Consider the following 17,240-nt stretch of genomic DNA (forward strand, 5'->3'; position numbering starts at 1 on the left):
CGGTGTTTCTTCCACAGGCTCCGCTTCACTCAGCTGCCCGATATACCCGCTGCTTCTTCCCACATTAACCTGAATAACAAACCAGGGCTTGGTGCTCCAGTTGGATCCAAACGGAAAACGGAAAAACGGCTAACTGGCTGTGTTAGCAGCTGAGTGAAGTGGAGCCTGAGGAGGAAGCACCGGTTAGCCCCCGCTTTCACTGCAGGTAGATTCACTCACCACAGGGGCGAGGAAATAAAACCTAAACAGCCAGCTTAGTTTAGCAGTTAGCAATGTCTTTCACTCACCCTCGGTCTCTGCTGTGTTTAGCTATTTCCCTGCTTTCCTGTTAGCGTTAGCACTTACTCGGCTGCCACGCTAACGCTCCAACTGAGCCGGGAGCCGGGCTCACGGTCTCACGGAGAAGAGTTGGGATGTTAGCATGGCAGCCCATTAGTGCTAACGTCCCCACGCTTCTCCGCCAGGCTCAGTGAGTCGGAGCCGAGAAGCGTGGGGACGTTAGCGTTAGCAGTAGTCAGCTGCTATGCTAATGTTCCGGGAACCTGTTTCTCGGCTCCGGCAAGCTCTAGCGTGGGGACGTTAGCGTTAGCACTAGTCGGCTGCTATGCTAACGTTCCAACTCTTCTCCGTGAGATCGACATATATCTATTATATGTAAATTTAAAAAATGATATGAAAAGTTAATCATACATATAAAGTGTGGGTACTGATTTGTCAGCATCTCTTGTACATAACAGACTTTACCTTAAGATGCAAAAAACGAAAGCCTGTCTGTTAATTAGTTTGTCTATGGCAAACACCACATTCCCTGCTCCCACAGTTAGCACTAGAGCTACTACGGCTACTGGAGTAGCTTGCAGCTATGGAGCGCTTCTACCAGCTCTTCTAGTCACTGAGCCTCGCCTCCATTTCAGCAAATATATTACATCTATTACAGGTACCATCATCATTGAAGTAGGCAGGGGAATAGCTAAACACAGCCGCCAGGCTGCCCGCCGGGCTACATTTTACAATGCTAATTGCAAATGTTAGCTGGGCTGCCGGGCTACTCACCTAACACAACCGAAACGCCTGACCCATTGCTGGGACCGAGCCGCTAATAACTCAAGCTCCGGACATTAACCCATGCTACGATTGTAACATTAAATTTAATTGAATCGACATAGCGACATGTGCCTAACGTTACTGTAACACTAATTAAAACAGACATTTGACTTTATGTTGTACCTGTCCAGGAGAAGAAGAGCTAGCTCCGAGTCAGATTGTAGCCCCTTTAGCTCTCGCAGTGCTCTCCACCTTGGAAATGCAAGGCCAATGTTAATCCGAGTTCTGTCCCTTTCTTTATCCGACAACTTCTTCGCCAACACATGAACGTACATGAACGCGCAGCCGGACCGGCTTGTAAATAATGGGCTGGAGATCAATACAGAGAGAGGGTGTGTGAGGTCATGCTATACTCCAGATGAAATTACACCTCCAGTTCTTCACATAGCAATTTTTTAATTCCTTCAATCTAGAAATGATGAATTTCACTTATTGCTCCTTTAACAAACCCAAAGTGAAAGAAAATTGTGAAAAGATCATACATTTTCTAATTCATTATTATCTCCCTGTTTCTGTCCTCAAAAGATGAATTAGTAATTGAATTTAAACTGGCTTTTAAATTTTACTTTTATTACATTTCATTCATTCTGAATCTTAAAATTCATTAGTCTCTTACTTTAACATGTGCAGTTTACATTTCATGATAGCTTTAATCTAAGGATGGGCTTTTCAGCTCCGCAAACATTCCCACTCATCACATATCGCCGCTTGGTCAGTGGACTTTCACACCTACATATGACACGCTAGGTATCCTGGGTCAGCTGTTGAGGTTCTGGGATAAAATGTCAAATCAACATCATGCATCAAGTCTTTTCAAAATACACATATGTTTTCACAGAAAATGTGCAAGTTTTGCTTATTAGATGCATACTGTCTTTTTCAAAATAAAATTACAACGTCAGTACAACACTGTGTATTGACTTCATTGTGCATTTTATTTTATTGTGCAACAATGCAAGTGGTTAGGTTTAGGTTGCAAAAACACATGGTTAGGTTTAGGCAACAAAAGCTCAGGGTTAGGTTTAGGTAGTAAGAGTATATGGTTAGGTTTAGGCAATGAAGGCACTTTAGGTATAGCAGTTCTAATAGTTTAACAAGTAATCTGTAACATGTTACATTTTAAAAGTAATCTTTCCAACACTGGTTTCACCTATATGTAAGTAATGGGCAGACCGATTCTTTTCACAGTATTTGGTCCTTCGAGTTTATAGGTGTAAATGTATTGAAGCTTTCAAACCTTTTGAATTTTGATACTTTTTGCAAAATATGGCATCAGTTTCTCTGTGACACTCCACTATAGTACATTCGACAGCTAGTGCTGCTCACCCAACAAAACTTCTCTTCACTACAAGTCATTGTGTGTAAGTATTTTACGTACATATTGATACAGATACATTTTTCATTTTAACGCATTGATTGAGCATTCCATGTGTATGTAAGTAGGCTATATAAGTTCAATACAGTGTTACAGAAATGTCATTGACTGAAAATCTGTTGTTTTTTAGTTCAAGTAGCAGACGTCCCAGTTATCTCCACAGATGTGTTGCATTCACGTGGCATGAGAATCTTAGAAATTATTTAGCAATCACATTTCATGCCTCACATGATCCATCTCCCTTGCTCTTTGGTGTCAGCATGTTGTTTGAACAGTCTGAGAATTAAAATACAAGGTAGGTTTTTTGTAGCATCCATGTTGTTTTCATATTACAACTTTAAGCTCACACCAAAGGTAGAAGAATGACAATCCAAGGAGCACATGATTGTACCACTGGCCTTGGCTGGCAGAAGTCTTGACCCAAGTCCTATTTAATTGATCCTTGCTTGTCCATTCAGTGCCTTTGCTGCATTACATTATGACATGTTAGGGATTCGTGAGCAGTGTTCTGCAGGCTCACCCAGTACATACCAGATACTATTAAGAGTTGTTCGAAAAGATTCATTCATTCATTTTTTCCCATCACTACTACATGTGATGTGCGCCACTTACAGTGCATACTGCTGCACTCATATTCTTGCCTTGCCAGTGCTGCAGTTGGTGCATTAAATGTATTCATTCAAAATGTATCCAAAGATGAACTGACTTAAACAACTGACTGTATTACTAAGGTGTTGGAAGTGCTTCAACTGGACCTTGACTTCCCTTGACAAGTGAAATGACTCTCACCTACTTTATCTGGTTTATGATTTACTTTTTCCTTGTGAACTCTTTGTTGTTTCCTCTAACTTTACATTATTTGACCAGTTTAATCATTACAAGAAGATCGGCTTTTTATTATTTGACGTGAACATTCGTTTTATTCATTTTTCTTTCCATTAAATGTTCTACTGTAACTAGTTGTTATGTGACATTGTCAGGATTCATTATTTGTTGTAGTTCATTGAGAACTCCCACATAGGCATACACACACACACACGCAAAACATTCCCACAATTCTGAGCGTTCGTCGTATAAGCCTGTGGGATGGTTTACAGAACAGTTGTTTCCCCAGTGCCAATAAAAGCCAACAGTTGTCCCTTTGCAAGCCTGGAATAGGGATGGACCATGACTGTGTGTGTGTGTGTGTGTGTGTGTGTGTGTGTGTGTGTGTGTGGCCGAGGACAGCCAACCCCATTCTCATAATTACTGGGAACAACCACTCAAATACAACTTGCCTAGCCCTGAGTCTTTCGCCATGGCAAGAGTTATACACACACACAGTAACATCCAGCAATCCAGTCCTTTATGTTTGATGTCAGGGGTCAGGGCCATGGTTGGAGTTGGGGTATGCCAGCACAACTGAAGCAGGTGGGCTATAGACAGAATCTATGGGGAATAGTTGTGTGAGGGCAGCCCAGTTTGTGCAACAAACTGCAAACAACAAATGGGGTGTGGAGTTTGAGAGACATGGGTATTTACATGGCAGGAGGGTCTAACAGGAGACAGTACTGAGTTGCATTGTGGGAAATGTAGGATCCAGTGTATTGGAGCCCATAATAAGGATGTAAGGTCTATCCATGTCTCTGCTGCTTCAGTCTTGATCCTTCTTTTTTTTATATCTGTCTCTCATGAGGTATCCCAACTGTAGGAAGTAAAATACAAAACTACTGGAGTCATCTTTTAAGGCTGGGTAGGCAGAAAAGACAAAAAGGCAGAAAGAAAGGCAGAATTTGAAAATACACCCTCCTCCTGCAGCTCTCCCCTCTCTGTCCTAACCCCCTCCCACCAGATGACCACAGGCGTATGCACACTCTTCATAGAGTAACCCAGTGTTCCCCATACACTGATTTATTTAATCTAATTTCATTGCAGAGTTGCATGCAGCTCGTTCACTCAGCCCCTTGCCCCTCTCCCTCTGTGCCTATCAGATCACAAATGAGACAAGAATTCACTAGCTAACGTTAGCAACACCACTGTCCCTCCGCTGTGCTCCCCACCACTGTGTACTGCTTCCCTGGGAGGAGAGCGGGCAGCAGCTCAGGAAGTGGACCTTGAGTTGGTGCCTGTAGTGGCTTGAATTTGGCTGGCATAACCCAGCGCCAAGTGTTGCAGCACAACGATGGGCAGCATCAGCACTGGTGCTAACCTGTGTTATGGCTCAGGATGGGTTCTGAAAACTGGTACTAAATTAACCCCGGGGCTAAATTATCAAAGACTATGGCCGGCTGAGCTGGTGACTTCCGGTTTAGTGTTTCATTAACTTGAATGGGGATAAAATGATTGAATTGTACGACTTTCCGATTGTTTTCAGCCTGAACTGATTTAATCCCAGTGGTGAAATTAATCATTTTGGAGAATTGTGATGCTCAAAAATTTTTACCGTGATTTACTGATGTCTCTATAAACCAGTTGCATCACGTGATGGTGTAATTCCACCATTTGGCCACTATGAACATCGGCCTCTAAGCCCAGCACACTTCCTAGAGGCCTGATCTGCATTTGTGAAACAGCCAATAGAAACGCCCTGTCTCTGAAATGACCTGTGATTGGCCAAAGTCTCCTGTCAGTGGTTAGTGTCTTTATAAGGCCTGAAAACAGAGCCAAGAGGAGTCTCAGAATCCTGGTGTTCTCTCAGTTTACTGGATTACAATATGCTCAAAGTGTATTATAAGATTTTTGCCAAAGTTAAACTGCCTACCCCAGCCTTAAGCCACACTATGATCAGAAAAGCATGCAAGGGAGTGTGGTGTTTGCCATAGACAAACTAATTAACAGACATGGCTTTCGTTTTTTGCATCTTAAAGTAAAGTCTGTTACGTACAAGAGGTGCTGACAAATCAGTAGCCACACTTTACATGTATGATTAACTTTTCATATCATTTTTTAAATTTACATATAATAGATATATGTTGATCTGAAGTTAATGATAAAAGGATGCTATTTTGAGGGCAAAGCTAAGCAGGGGAAGTGAAGGGATAACACACATCTTTCCCTTACTGTGAAACTCCAACAGGACCTCGATGGAGGATATGCATTATGTCACTTTTTCAAGTAATTTTCAAGGCACTCAAGTGAGGTGAATGTGTTCATTCATTTTTCTTTTTAATTTTTTTTTTTCTATTTATTTTATTTAAGAAACAATTTTAACATTTTAACAAATGTAAATGCACCCGACTTAGCTGAAAGGCTCATTTTCATTGGCAGTCCCTTTGCCACCTGTAAAAAGGCATTCCAGAAAAATTAAAAACAACAATAAAATATAGCAAGTTAAACTACATATAGTAGTATCATAAATATAACACTCCGTATCCTCAAACAAAAGCTAATGCGCTTAAACAAATTAGCGTTAAGGAGAAATCCATTATTCCTCTTAATATCTCCCCAATTTCTGATTAGGTGGACACGATAACCCTTAATACACATAATGTTATTCATCCCTACAACAGTAAAATATTTTTCCCTAGTCTGATATGAAGCACATGTGAGCATTTTTGATGATTGCCTCCATCCAGTCCTTCTGTCTTATCACATTTAACCATAATTATCTTTGTTTTTGTTGACAGGCAGTGGCAGCAAGTATGCAATAAAATTTAAGTTTTGAGCCATGACTCCTTCTATTCTGGCTCCCAATAACACAACAAGATGACACTTTGAGACTCCTATGTAGCCTACAGCCCTGTGGTGGTGAGTCGTGTTTTGCCTCCAGCTAATAAAATGACAACATTATGACGTCAGCCCTAAAAGGGTCTATAGGCTAGTTGAAAATTATGTCAATATGAGAGTTAAGTAATCGCATACTGTCATACCTTGGTTTCTTATTTTACAGTTAGTGTTATGTGCATAGACTTACACTGGTACAGTTAACATTTTAAGTTCCACAACAATTGTTTTGAAGGATTATGTGCATGTTAGGTGATTTATTGTTCTTCAGATTGTAAGCACTTGTATCAGCGCAGCCATGGCCCCCTTTGGACCCCTCTTAGGGGTGCTGCTTGAGCTGTGACACAAAGAGGAAAAACAAACAAAATTCTTTTTTTTAAAAGAGAAATATCTGAATCGACAGTGGCCTGGCCATTGTACCAGACAGTCAGTGTGTTGTTTATAAGTTCATTGTGCCTTGGCTGACTTTATTTCCCTCACTCTTTCTTGATCTGTTGGAATCACTATTAACAATAGAACCATACAATGCTTTGTTTGATATTTGATGCCAGTAGGCCTCGTAATTAAGGCTTTGATATTAATTAACAACTACATTGGGGATTCAGATTCATTCTTTACAGTCCTCTACAAAGAAAATATGCTTGCAATGTTTTTCTCTTCTCCTTTTTTCCCCCAATTAGTGGATTACAGTGGAGGCACTGGTTGTCAAGCCCCTGGAAATTTGGCACCATAGGCATTTCCGCACTGTTTGACAGGAGAACTAAAACATAGGTGTTCTCGCGAGAGGAAGTGTCCCTACTATGTTTACTAGCAGTATTTATTAGCAGCAGTCTCCCCCTACCGTCACTGCTTTACGGTCCGGCCGAGCGAATGTTCAGTAAACGCGCTGCTGCTGGGAGGAGGCACTACCGACATTTCGTCTTTGACAGCCGGCCGGAGACACTTCTCCTCCAGGGAACATTTTCATACGGCCACGAACCACAGTCCGGTATCGCTGGTTGCTGTCCGAGCAGAACGGGAAAAGGAAGAAATAAAGAGAGCAAGTCGTCGGCTCGGGTTCGTTCCGCGGGAGTAGCCAGGTAAGGCAGAAACACTGGTGCCGACCCTTTATTGGATATCAGCAGTCGGTTTGTATGTGCTTTCATCCATTCTGTACACCGCGAGAGCTGCACGCCCACGGAGCTCGTGCAGTTCGAACAATATTTAGCTCGTGCATGACTGATGTGATGCCCTTTAATCTTTGCTACATCAATGGTAGCCATGGTTACTAGCCATTTATCCCGGCTCTACAGAACCAATACCAGATCAGACTGTGTGGACGTGCGGTTCTCCAACACGCCAAGCTCCATTTAAAATTCTGGTAATTTATTATTCCCTCATTTATTAGCAAATCTACAAAGCTTGTCGAACACAGCTTGATATCAACTCTGAATCGGCAGGAGTGGTGTGTCTTTTCGGCACACATACAGCATCTAAAAAACAAGTAGCCTAGTAACGTTAATAGTTAAATTGTATTGTAATTTGACTGACGCTGCTCTCTATGCTGCCCACGAGCTTGAAAGAATAGCAGGTAAACGTCTTCGAAAATTGCATTCAGTTACGCATGTTTATATGTTTTTCCGACAAAGGGAAATTAAACTGATGAAATAATTAAATTGTGCGACACACTGTTTCCTCTGAGGTGTGTGATTGAACACGGCGGGATATGTGTTATAGCTGGAGGAGACTGTTCGGGGAAATCGATGTGTGACGCGCCTCAATGGCGAGACGCGTGTGGCTGGCTGCTGTGTGATGTTAGTGTCTTCTTTCCTTACACACGTTCACTTTGTCTCTCTATGTCTCTCTCTCACACCCACACATGCACACACAGTAGCCTATTATATAGCCTATGCATTCGTTTTGGTTTGCAGAGGGCTCAGATCAAACCATTTTGTAAAAACCATCATGCTGTTGATGGTAACATGCTTAAACCACAGCTGTTTACAATACTGTAGCCTTCCCAATACATTCTTCTTCTGTTGTGCATTTCTAAATGGGTCACATACCTCAACATTTATAACAATTTTTAAATTAAATTGTATGACTGTAATTGCATGTTATTTGAACCAGTGGAAATATTGTTGCTTGATATCATTATTATTTACTGGCAGAGGCATTTGAATGTGGTCTGCCTGTAGTAGGATACTGTATGTCGTGACAACAATTATAACAGAGGTGGTTTTCTCTCAAGTTCAACAGCTCTGTCAGATCAGATCTCCACCTGTGTTGCATATTGCATAATAGTGCTCTCAGTGATGCTGGTTGTTGGCTGAAGTGGATGAAGACACTGGAGAGAAGCTACTTGATGATATGTTTCTGTTTGTGTGGTTAAAACAAAGCGGTCCTCCTCTCCTCCCTCTCTGCTGCCACAGCTCACTGTGTCCTGAATTTATTGCTTCTGTAAGTCATAACAGTTAATGCAGTCTTGGCAGCTGGCGGTGCACATTCTTTATCTGCATTCTCAGTGGAGTGACTGCCAAAGTGTAATCAATGCCACAGGTTTTACTCATTTATTAAAAGTTGTGTTTGTATGCAATTTCTGCAGGAGGGATAATATGTGTAAGTGAATTCTGACTCTGCATTTTTGATCTCTGGGGAGTAATTTCATTCTGTGGTTTTGTGTTACGCTGCTTTGCTTGTTTGACAATCTTAGATGATTAAAGGATAAGGCTGGTGTGATTCTATATTTTCTCTTATTGTCAACAAATCCCATATAAAGACCAAATCCCACAATATGTTAGTCGGTCTCTCAATATTTTCAGATTTCCCTACCCTGTCTGTGACAATCAGCTACAAACCCATTGGTTCTTACTGAAGATGCAAATCTTTAAGAAGTCTCAGGAATTTTCTAAAGCAGATGGCCACTCTAGTTTTTAGCAAACATTACTCAAACAGGAGGAAAAAGTGCATTTCATGGGGACTGTTTTCAGCAGTAGATCAATCCACATTTGGTGCTTTAGTGATAACTAGGCAAGATAGCGTGTGTGGGATTGAGGCCAAATAAACAACAGTGTGTGTGTTCATGAACATGAAGGAACATGTCACCCAGTGACACAATGGAGCTCACTGAAATGCAGTTCCTATTAAAGGATAAGCTCACAAATTTTAAGTCTGTCTTAAAACAATAGTCTGGTGCCCCTGTGAAAAAGGATTTGCTGGCTGTGATCATTACACTTGTTCATACTGGACAATAAAAGATCCCTTCTTTATGTGCTTTCGGAAGCCCTTCTTACGCAGAGGTCGTGCTACAGGGCTGTTACGAAGTCCCTTCTTTATACCACCTTTACATTTTTGCACAGGTGGGCGTGACATGTAACACAACAGCATCGGCAGCACTTTTTGTAAACAAAAATAATGGCATTACATAGCACTAACAATCATTTATCATTCCTGTTATGTGGCGGCTGATCTCATTCTCTGCTCAGAGGGTAAGGAGCCCCTGGACCCCATTGTTTCCCCAATTTGCAGACATTTTTGTATTTTCCACATATTTTGAAGGCTGCAGGCACGTGACCAATATGCTGACAAAACACAAGGAAGCAGCCCCAAGTGCTTGTAAGAAGGCAGTTTTGGGGGGTGGATGGGTCACAAAAACCAGACTTTCCCCTCGGAGTCACGTGTCCAAATCCGTGTGAACTGTGAGTGAGCATTAAGCCATTTTAAGGTATGCTCTCACCATGTTTCTTTTCCTAAACCTAACCACAGTAACTTTTATTGCTTAAACACAACCTCTGTAACTTAAGCTAATTATGTTACTGTACGTTAAGGATGTAGCCTAACGTTTTTCATGTGGCGCAAATTTGTAGGATATCATATGAACTGTTCTATGAGAATACATTGAAACTTCACACTCATGCTGCCCATGATCCTGTCCTGCCGGCTGTCCCGTTTGTACACACATGGTTTCGGTGCTGTTACTACCTCCAGTGAAGGCTTAAAGGTGAGACAACTCTGTCCCCTAATTCCACGTTTGTACCTTTCATACAGAACGGCAAGACGGCAAAAAGGCATAAAATTCCCACCTTGAAGAGGCAGTGTAAAAGGGACAAATGTAACTGATGGGGGACACGATCCCCAGAACATATCAATATAAATTCAAGCCCATGTATTTCTACAAGCTGATCCACGCTGCATTCAAAACTTTTCGATTTTGCAGTGCAGTCTTTTTCAGCAGCTTTTTCGTTTTCTGCCTATTTTGCAGTAAAGAAAACCAGCCAATAAAATAATGACCTCTGCTTACAGATCAATAGATTTTCCTGGACGTCAGTGTCATAGTTCTCTTCATTCCTTCACACAATATGAATATTTATCTCACAAAATAGCGTCTTCTTTGACAAATAAAATAAAGGTAAATGGCTTTATTATCGTGAAAAAAACCCACAAATTAACAATTGTGTGACCATGTAATTTGCGGTGTAAGGCAAGGAATTGGAATATTTGTGTTGGCCTTGGTGTGAAAGGTTAGAATGCAAAAATAAAATCGGCAATGAATATTCCATATTTTTGTTTCATTTTTTCGTGTTGTCCCTGGTGTGAAAAGGCCTTAAGTCAAGTCAAGTAAATATCTTCTAAAGTTACAGTCCTTGCACTTCAAAATACTCTCTTTGTCCTCAGGCAGTCTTTCAGCACTGGATTTGGAAGGGCTGTGTGAATTTTGTACCTAAGGACTTACTTAAGGCTTAGTAATGTAACTTTAGAAAAGGTAAAGTCCTAACAAGACTCAATGTGGGTCCTTATTTTTGCTGATTTGACAGTCTAATCAGGTCTGCTAGCATCCTGTTGTCTTGTTGCAGGTTTCTGCATCATGTGTATGTCGAATATCTGATGTCAAATTTTAGAAGGGTGTGCCATTCTCATCACGGGGGTGTTTGAGGCAGACGGAGAGTGTGAACTGTGAAGTGAAGAAAAAATGGCTGTATTGCTGCTATTTTCCACCATGGCTGCTTTTATTGGTGGAGCATCAAGCTGCCACCAGTGTTACTATTCTCTCTCTTTCTTGGTATGTTCAGATCTACCACATTTTGTCTTTTGATTTAATGTATTCATGCACATTGGGCAGGTTTCCCATTGGTGGGTCTGCTTTGGAATGGATCTAAAAGTATGGACCAGTGGAGGCACACACTATTTTACCCTGTTTCAGTGACCCTGCAGAACAATATTTTTTTAAGAAATTGGTCCAGTATCAAGTGAGACAAAAAAGGCTGCAATGTAATGCCCACAAACAAGCGAGCACCGTCAATTTACGTTCTCTAAAAGTGTTTGTTTTTGCCACTGACAGGCTTGATTTTTACTCAAAGTGTCTGACAACATTATGGGAAGGATCCCCACAGAGAGAGACCTTTTTGTCAAAGAGTAAGATCCTTTTTGTTTAACCAGATACAGCATTGAAATCGGCATTACCAATTCCAATAGACTCCATTTAAAAAACAGTTTTTTATCATCATAAAACACACTTCATTAAAAGTCAACAGAAACAAAATAAACCCCTAATTCTATATGCACTTAACTCACTTTTTATTTAAACGGAGTCTGGTGTGATTGCCGATGGCATTTTTGGGGCTGTTTGGTCAAATAAAAAGGATCATGCCCTTTAACAAAAAGTTTTATCTCTGTAGGGATCCTTTCCATAATGTTGTCAGACACTTAAAATAATAATCTGAGCCTGTCAATGGCAAAAACAAGCACTTTTAGTGGGCAAAAATTGTTCAAACATGCCTGAGTGGTTACATTGCAGTCTGTTTTGCCGCTGCTGGCTGAAGTGTATTCAGCCAATACTGGACCAGTGTAAAATATTGCCGTTCTCAGTAGTCACTCAACGTATTCTCATAGAACGGTTCGTACAATATCCTACGAAAAATGCATGGACAATAGTTTGTATGATAGTCTACAAATTTGTACCCCATGAATGATGTTATGTCCTTAACAAACAGTTACATAATTAATGTTAAGTTACGGAGGTTCGGTTTAGGAAAAGAAACATGATGAGGACGTATCCTCAAATCAGTGCACACGGATCTGAACACACAACCTCAGGGGAAAGTCCCGGGTGAAAGTTCGGTCTTTTGTGACCCATCCACCACCCCAACCTTTCTGCTTCCTTGTTCACATATCGGTCACGTAATTATAGCCTTTCAAATACGTGGGATATGCATGAATTTGGGTGCATTGCTTTTCGGAGGAAAACATACGAAAAATTTGTGAGAACAGACTGAACGTTTGAACGACATGTTATGCATTCGACCCACTGCAGGAGATTTCAAAAGTAGCTAGTAACAGTTAATATTACTAGTTAAGTTAACTAAGGCAAAGAAGGAGAACACCTTCTGAAAATGCTGCAAATTGGGAAAACAATGCGGCCTGGGAGCTCTTTACCCTCCAAGCAGAGGACGAGATCAGCCACCATATAACAGGGACGATAAATGATTATTATTTCCATGTAATGCTGTTGTTATTATTTATAAAGCACAGCCTTTTAAAATAAGTGGGATATGTACGACATTAGGTGCATTGCTTTTTGTTGGAAAACATAAGAAAAATCTGTGAGAATAGCCTGAGTCACTTAGACACAAAACATGAGAAAATAGTAAACTTGGCAATAGCATTTTATAGTTTTCACACTACACTCTGCTGCTGCAGGGGCTGTGTTGGATGTGCAGCTTGACTTGTAACCTGCACAGCCTGTGGGTGGGTTAAGTGTCATGACAGAAAACAGTGAACAGTTTCATGTTTGAGTGGGCAGAGAAAAGACTATGTTTACTGTGGCTGTATGGGCTGATTCTCCACATTAACATTCTGCCATCATCTGGAGCCAGATGGCCTTTAAATCATACATGGGTGTTAGATTTCTGCTGTCAGACAGCACTGTCTGTGATGATGTAAAACCACTTCAGATGCCACTAAGAGTAATGATTGAGATCGTCATCCACGGTGCTATATCAGTCTAGTTATAACCTATGAAAAAGGCAGTATCTGCAGTTAAAAGTGGGATATTTCTTGTTTGAACTGCAATAAATGGCTAAAGTATTTTTCTGCTGTAAAACTAAAATAATCCCTGTAATATTACACCGATGCTTATGACATTATATCATAGGAATATTATAAGTGAACTTGAAAAGAAAAAAATCTTTTGCTTTCTCTAGCTTTAGAGTTATTAATAATAAAAATAATATTACAAATTTAAAATTATTAGTAGTGAATTGATAATAAGCTATTAGTCATGTAAATAGCTTTAAAGCATAGGCATTGTAGGCGCAATTCTTTCTGGGTAATGTTAGCCATGTGATGCTAACAGTTAGTTACAGTCCACACTGTGTGTGTGTGTGTGTGTGTGTGGGGGGGGGGGGGGGGGGGTGACAAAGATTTTACACATTTTAAATGAAAAAACAAAACAGTAGCAACCCCCAACCCCCGCAGCTTCTCCAATCCTACACACTCCGTCCTGCTGCCCTAAATACTCACTACAGCCCCAAATGTGGATTAATCCGCTGCTGGAAATAGTCCCCAACAAATCCACGATTTCCTAGGGTTTGCTAAAAGCTACAGTGTCCACGTTTTAGAAAATGATTTAGCTTAAATAAATAAATGCAACAATGTATTTGTGATTTACATCTTCAGTAGGAACCAGTGTGCTCGGGCTTTTGTTATATTTGAAATGGAATTGGTTAAATAAGTCACTTAAGAAGCAAATTACTGTGAATGAGTAAATCTGGATTCACACACATACCCCTCACTGCTACCACCCTCAAACTAAAGGGCTTAATGTTTGTGCACTGTTCGTATCTGACTGATGTGTGTGTATATTGGTAAGTGGCTGGACTTTTATATTGCCTTATCAATAATGAAAGTAGTTAGCTTGGCTATCATTGATCTTGCTAAGGAGCCTCCTGGATTAATCAAAGGTTATTAAAACAGAGGTATTCCAGAGGGGAGCCAAGGCAAAGCTGTGCTTAAGGCCCGGCCACACCAGAAGGTGCTACAGGGTCAGTTGGTGAATTGCTGAGTTGGTGAGCTGCACTGTCATTCCCAATAGCTCCCAAAGTTTCTCCTCATTGTCTCTCTACTGTCATGTTTACTTTCCCCTGGAATTTTGTGCACCATTGTATTCACTTTCATTCAATGAAAAGTTATTGAATAGGGGGAATAAAGCCCTCCCTGCTAATGGTCAGCTACCAAGTTACCATTAGCTATTTAGCTCAGCTTGGTTGCTAATTGGACAGCAACTTCACACAGTTTATCAAAAAGACGTATTTATACTATCGATCCTGACCTCATACCTGTCTGCAAACCATTACTCTTTAGTGGAGCAGTTTTTACTCCAAAATAATAACTACTAGGAAAGTTAGCTTCTTCTTATTCACAAGCCACAAGTCAAAGTTCACCAAAGTTGAACTTGACACAAAATATTAGGATTTCCTTGGGTCCCTGAGAACGGAACCACTAATAACCGTGATTCCGTCGGAGTGAGGTGAAATTGCCGCCAGGGTTGGGCGATAAGTATCCAAAAGTTGTTTCTAAAGAGAGAAAGTTAACATACTTTGCAAAGTATTTTTATGTTAAAAAAAATCATTATTGGTGAAAGCCAATGCCAAACTAGATTGTATTTCATTTAAAGGAGTGAGTTTATGGAACAGTTGTTGTGAGGAACTGAAAACATGTAGAACTTTAAGTAGGTTTAAACAAAAGTTTATTTTTTGCCTTTTGTATGTTGTTTTTCTTTTTTTGTTGTTGTTGCTATTTTTCCTTGTTTGCTTGTTTTGGTTTGTTTTGTTGTTGATTGCTAAATATGATGTGCTGTTAAAAGGGTAGGCGTTACAAGCTATAGCTTCAGCTGACACCTTTTACGGACAGCAGATGAAGTTATGCTTAATTACTTTATTGTAATGTTTTACACTGTACTGTTTAGTATCTGCAATTTATCACAAGTATCCTGATATGAATTTTTCATATGATATTAAGAATTATACCGGGATTTTCATGAATGAGATATTAAACACCCTAATTGCCGCAAAATTTTGCTATTTTAAAGGCTAGGATGACCAGGCCTTTACTGTGAAAACCCAAATTTTAGTTAATTTGACCTAAGTTAAAGCTATTGCCACCATATTTACACCATTTTAGTTCAGTTTTAGTAACTCCTGTACTTACCTTACTTCTAATTGTTACTCTATTAGGCACTTGTTTTTGCTCTTGCTCCTTAAACACTTTATATCTTGTATATTTTGAATATTTTGACAAATATTTTGTGTTACTGTCATTGAAACATTCTCTGGCACAAGACTTTCCTTTGGGATAAATAAAGGTTTATTGAGTTGAACTGAAATCAAATCAAATTAAATTAAAGCAGCGTCAATTAACTGTTGCCACAGGAGGATAGAACAACTGTAAAACAAGCTGACAAACATGCAGCCAAGACATATTATGGAGTTGCATAGCTGTTAATATGTTAGCATTCAGCATACATCAAGTAATGGTAGACTATATCACACTATGACAACACAGAAGACCAGCATGGATGGAACTGTGTGTCTCAGTCTGGAGAGAAGATGGTTGCATATCAACCTGCCGTGATGTCACATCATTTCAGGGCATCAGTTACCACTGGGTCTCATGAGGATACGCTGGATATGCCAAAATTCTAATGTAACAGATCATGTGGAAACATGAGGGTATTGTAAAGGACCCTGAAAATGTTGCCCCCTCTGTCAGTTGACATTCAGTAGGGTGGGATTAATCCTCTGGAACTCCATGAAAATAGGGTCCAGGACCATTTATGGACATACAGTTGCGGTTCATTTCAGGTTTGAAGGTGACAGTCTCTCACAGTGTTCCTCACAGCTCACAGGGTAAAGGCGGGATAGTGCTCTCAGAAAGCCAAAATAGAAGTAGATAGAACAGGGAATGAGTGAGGTTTCAGACAGCCCTGATGTTGGCTCAGGTCTATCCCATTCTAAGCCCTACTCAGTATCTTCCTATCACTGCATGTGTGTGTGTGTTTGTGTGTGTGTGTGTGTCAGTGTTTACGTCCTGTAATCACGATGTTGTGTGAAACATTAGATGGCTAAACTGCAAAATGGAAAATTCCAGTGATTCCCCTGCTGCCAGTCTGTCTGGCACAGGGCCCAGTGCTCACTTGTACAGGGTACATTATAGGGTTGCAAAATTCAGGGAATATTCAAGGTTGAGACTTTCCATGGAAGTTAATAGGAAATTGTGGGAATTAATGGGAAATAACAAAAATAAAATGGAAATAACCGTACCAGTGGTACCTTTAAGTATGAAAATTTGCCACTGTCACTGATCCATATCTGCTCACGTGTGCTTTTCATTTTCTACCTTTTTTTTAATGACTGGCGCTGGCAATAGCTGTGGCAGGAGGGATCAATTTTCGTGTTTCCATCCGTCTGTCCGTCACATCCTTATGAACTTAATATCTAAAGAACGCCTCCAGGGAATTTCTTCAGATGTGACACAAACGTTCACTTGTACTCATTGATGTATTTATGAATTTGGTGGTCATAGGTCGAAGGTCAAGGTCACTGTGACCTTGTCTGATTCATTTTTTTATAATGTGATGTCTCAAAAACTGTGTGTGTGTGTGTGTGTGTGTGTGTGTGTGTGNTGATGTATTTATGAATTTGGTGGTCATAGGTCGAAGGTCAAGGTCACTGTGACCTTGTCTGATTCATTTTTTTATAATGTGATGTCTCAAAAACTGTGTGTGTGTGTGTGTGTGTGTTGCGTGCGTGCGTGCGTGCGTGCGTGCGTGCGTGCGTGTGTGTGACATGACTTACTGTACATCAGCTGCTGGAAAATACTATTAGACATAATGGGCTCTAGTTTCGCAGACCGGGCGCAGCGGGGGCGCAGCGCACCTGCGCTTCGCCAACTGGGTGTGGCCCGGCGGATTTTGTAAGTTTGGCACACCGTGCGCCCTGGCACAGCTACTCCTCTTTCCCACCTCCGTCCCTCCTACCGGCGCAAGTCGGAAAGAGGGAGGAGAGAAGGCGTGGAGTGGGTTTTA

The 17,240-nt window shown here is 40.7% G+C and overlaps 1 protein-coding gene across 2 annotated transcripts in view; it reads left to right on the forward strand.

Moving 5' to 3' along the window:
* The first annotated feature begins 7,025 nt into the window (after nucleotides 1-7,025).
* The window catches only part of ache (acetylcholinesterase), a 48,666-nt gene continuing 38,451 nt past the window's right edge, over nucleotides 7,026-17,240 (forward strand). For both annotated transcript variants that reach the window (XM_050066943.1, XM_050066942.1), the window contains exon 1: nucleotides 7,026-7,260. The gene's annotated coding sequence lies outside the window, so the exon portion shown is untranslated. The remainder of the gene's footprint in view (nucleotides 7,261-17,240) is intronic.

Source organism: Epinephelus moara, chromosome 17, assembly GCF_006386435.1.
Source record: "Epinephelus moara isolate mb chromosome 17, YSFRI_EMoa_1.0, whole genome shotgun sequence".
Classification (NCBI taxonomy): domain Eukaryota; kingdom Metazoa; phylum Chordata; class Actinopteri; order Perciformes; family Serranidae; genus Epinephelus; species Epinephelus moara.